This window comes from Uranotaenia lowii, chromosome 2, assembly GCF_029784155.1.
Source record: "Uranotaenia lowii strain MFRU-FL chromosome 2, ASM2978415v1, whole genome shotgun sequence".
Lineage (NCBI taxonomy): Eukaryota > Metazoa > Arthropoda > Insecta > Diptera > Culicidae > Uranotaenia > Uranotaenia lowii.
The window spans coordinates 139,075,897-139,080,149 of record NC_073692.1 but is presented as its reverse complement, the minus strand read 5'-3'; positions in this window follow the sequence as shown (position 1 = coordinate 139,080,149).

Below are 4,253 nucleotides of genomic sequence, written 5' to 3'. Positions count from 1 at the left end.
TTACTGATAGGTTATAGGTTAATTTTTATTGACACGCACAGCAGATGAAGAGATTTTGTTCAGGATTTCACTATTTGTTTTATAATACAGGAGTGATTATTAGATTGTTGTCAGTTAAAAAAGAACGCTAAACGATGATTCAAATTTTTCATTTCTTTAAAATACATTCATTGAACGACGAAAGAACGCTAATCGATGATTCAAATTTTTCATTTCATTTGGGGTATCAAATTCAGTGTAAGGGGCCGGCAAAAGGAGTCGTCCATAATAAATTTTCAATATCTTAGTGATATTGACGTTATTATTCATCGCATTGGGATGAAAATTTGCACACAGAAGTTATTAGGGACAAACAATTGATTTCTCTTATGCAAATTAAAGTCAGGGGTCGGCCAAAGGGACCGTCCATATTAACTATCCACTGTTAATGCAATATTGTCGTTATTATACATCGGATTCCGATCAAAATTAGTACACGAGAGTTTTGAAGGACGGGCAATCGATTTCAGGCGTTACATTTTCTGTAAGGGGTCGTCCATATTAACCTTTCAATATTTATGAAAAATCGTCGTTATCATACATATGATTTGGATGAACATTTACACACGGTAGTTTTCAGGGACGAGCAATCGATTTCAGATGTCAAATGTTTTGGCAGGGGTTGACGAAAGGGGTCGTCCATATATAATATTTTTTCACTGTTTTTAGCAACATTGACATTATTATGCAATTGATTGTGTTGAAAATTTGCACACGGAAGTTTTGAGGGCAATCGATTTCAGATATCAAAGATTACAGACGTATCAGCTAGCCCACGAAACTTGTCTAAAAATCCTAACACCCTTTTTGAACCAATTTTAGTTTTTCTGATGGGCCACCAGATGTCTCCAAACACTTTTAAAACAAAACTGAGAAAAAATAACTAAATTTCAGTCATTTTTCAATAGGTCGTATGAGCTATTTTCCAATTTCAAGAAAATCGCTTTTGAAGTCGCTTTACACGTTCATTATGCTGCAAAATAATAAAGCCGTCATATTTTTTTTGAGACATTGGATTTTTTATTAGTGAGCTCATACACAATTACGCCTTTTCGAAAACTGGGCACTTTGAAATTGATTTGCAACTCTCGATCGGCGCAATAGATGGCACCGTTTCAAGTCAATGTTTTATGTATTTTTTGTGATAGCATTTGAAATTTCACACCTTTTTCTGAAGATTTTTTGTTTGAGCTTGGCTTCTGTTTTCTGTGGTTTGCCTCCGAACTCGAGTTTTGACTTGCCAAATTAGTTTTCTTAATCGATCCAATTAGATTTGGCATTCGCTTGGATTAATGTTCAATAATATCGTATCGGAGGCCTATTGATGGGTCCTCTAATGTGTGCCTGGATTTTATTGACCCCGAGAGTCTCACCGGGCCTTCAAGACTTGTGACTTTGCGTCAGTTTGCTGCCTAGCATGAAAGCCGTTGTTTTCCTAGTGTGCATTACAAGCCGAAGCAGCTGGCTTAATCTACACAAGGGTGATCATTCTATTATTGTTAAGTTGCACAAAATCTATTTTTAATTTAAAAATACAACAAATTGACAATAATATTAAACACCATTGGCCAAGTTCATTATAAACTTCTTAAAATAAACAACGAGGAATGGAATAAATGGAAATTATAAAACACATACAAAAATAACAAGAATAATGAAAATATCAAAATAAAAAGAAAGACAAATGAGGCCCTAGGAGCCAAAGGGGTATAAGTGCATAAAAGCTAATTTCGAGAAAACAGGCTTTTAATTTGTTGTGTTTGGCCATTTTCCATATATTTTTCGAGATTTTGTATTTTTCTTTCAAATGTGAAAGTATGTAAAAAATGTCTAAAAATATGAAAAAATCACCAACTACAGTTTGAAACATGAAGAATCGTTTGAAATCATTAACTCAAAATCGACCATTTTGTCACTTATACCCCTTTGGTTCTGAGGGTCTCAAATATGGTTGACAAATTAAAATAATGCAGACAAAAACAACAAGAAATATTCAAAATAATAATTAAAGAAAACGAATAAACATGAGAAACTCAAGAAAAAAATTCATAGTAAAAAAACCACGTTAAAAAAATTAAAAAAATTAATCCACTAAAGTATCATTTATTTATATACAAGCAACATCAATCGCAATCAGTGAAAAAAAAAATAATACGAACAATTTTAATAATGACCTTGAAAAAAAAGCTTTGATAATTTGTTTTTTCGAGTCAATTCGCCATATTTTTAAGATTTATTATAACAATTTTTTATGTTTATTATAACGCTGGAACAAATATCGATTTCTGCTTTTGTCAAACCCACCCCCCTCCCCCCTTTAATATTTCCAAAAAAATCCCAAGGAGAGAATAAATAAAGTTTGGAGTATTTTTTGATAATTTCGACAAAAAAAAACAAATATCCGAAAGATTATAAACAAAAAAAAAAGAATTTTTGAAAATGGGAGTTATTTCACCTTTTGAATTCTTGATTTAATTGAATTTTTCGATTTAAAAAAAACTTGATTTATAGGTTTTGTGCAATGATACAGTATGCAATTCTATTGCATACAAGCTTTCGTGCAATTTATTCGAATTTGTTTGTTTTTCGCATTATTTTTTATTTTCCCCTTCCTTGCGATTTTCCAACTCCGAGTGACAAAAGAAGGATTTAAAATTTGTTCCGGCCTAAATTTCTTAATAAAGAAGCTTTAAAATTTAAAAAAAAATTAAGAAGGTTTCTAAAAATACATTAAGGGACAGAATAAAGAATTTATTGGCTTTAATAATTTCCAAATCACTGTAACTTTTACATAATAAATGTGAACTCAAAATATTCTGATGAATTTCAGTATTTTTATTACACTAACAACTGGTGAAAAAAGCCACTTTTCGAGGAGTTCTTTAGTTATATCATATGGTAGACATCGGCTCGCTTCCTCTATCATGCTAATGCGTTATATTTCAAGCGTTTTTTCGAATAATTCTTCTGGTTCATTTTGAATCAAGCAATGATGCTTTAAAAAAAACCTTCCTTGCTATTTATAGCTTTAATTCAAAGAATAGGTTTCTACGGAAACGTTCTTTTTAACCATTTTATCAGATCCGGAGCAGTTGAGTTAAGGGGTGAATCATCCAAATGGATGAAAATTCCAGGAAAAATCCAATGCCGTATTAAGGGGATAGGAGGAGGGGGCAATGGGTCTTCTATAAGTTAAGAGGGCCCCTAGGGTAAGCATTCCAGATGTTTTCTTGCATTTATTTTTATTTAGCTGAACAAATTAGCACAAATTTTTACAATACCTAGCGATTTCTGGCTATTTTATCTTAAAATTTTCCACACAAAATCCGGGCAGATCTAAACGGAATTCAGTGACCATTCGAAAAAACCTATAATAAAATGCTAAACCACCTAAAATTTCCATTTTTGTTTATCGAAACACGTGAACAGCGTTCAAATCTCTTCTCAAACTTACGAAAAAAGTTAGTTGGAAAAAACTAGCAGAGAAAAAATGAGCCTAATTCAGACCTTTATTTGTTTTATTTTTCTACTTTACTTTGAAAACCCGGGCATGTCCGAATGAATCTGGGAAATCTGGAAAGCACACCCCACAATAAATACTACATCACTTTCACTTATGTATTGATAAAGAAAATATTTCAAGAGTTTCCGGTGAATCAAGCGTTTTATTTTTTGCTCTTTAAAATAAAATGTTACGGTTTTAACGAGAAATTGATTAACTTTTTGTTAGATTTATCAAAATTCAAAATAAAAAAAATGAATCATCAGTTTTTGAAAGAAAACTTGCAGAAATGTGAAAAAGGAAGGATAGTTAAGAAAATCCTTTGAAATCCTCTAAAATTAAAAATCTTCTCGGGCTTTGTTGGAAATGAAATAAATAAAACCAGGCAGGCTCGTGCAAAGAACCCGTTCATGGGTGGGGTGGTTCGAAATTTAAATTAAGCTAGATAATATAACAATACCAAACAATACCAACTGATTGCACAACAAATAAGCAAATCGATTTCTAAAACTTTTTCCTTACTCATTTATAACCATCACAAAATCTCGAAAAAATTATAAGTTTTAATGATACCATACTATATCAGAAAGAAAATCCCAAACCCCCCTCCCCCCCCCCACTTCGATATTTTCAAAAAAAATCCGAAGGGGAGAATAAATAAAGTTTGGAGTATTTTTTGAAATTTTCGACAAAAAAATCAAATATCCGCAAG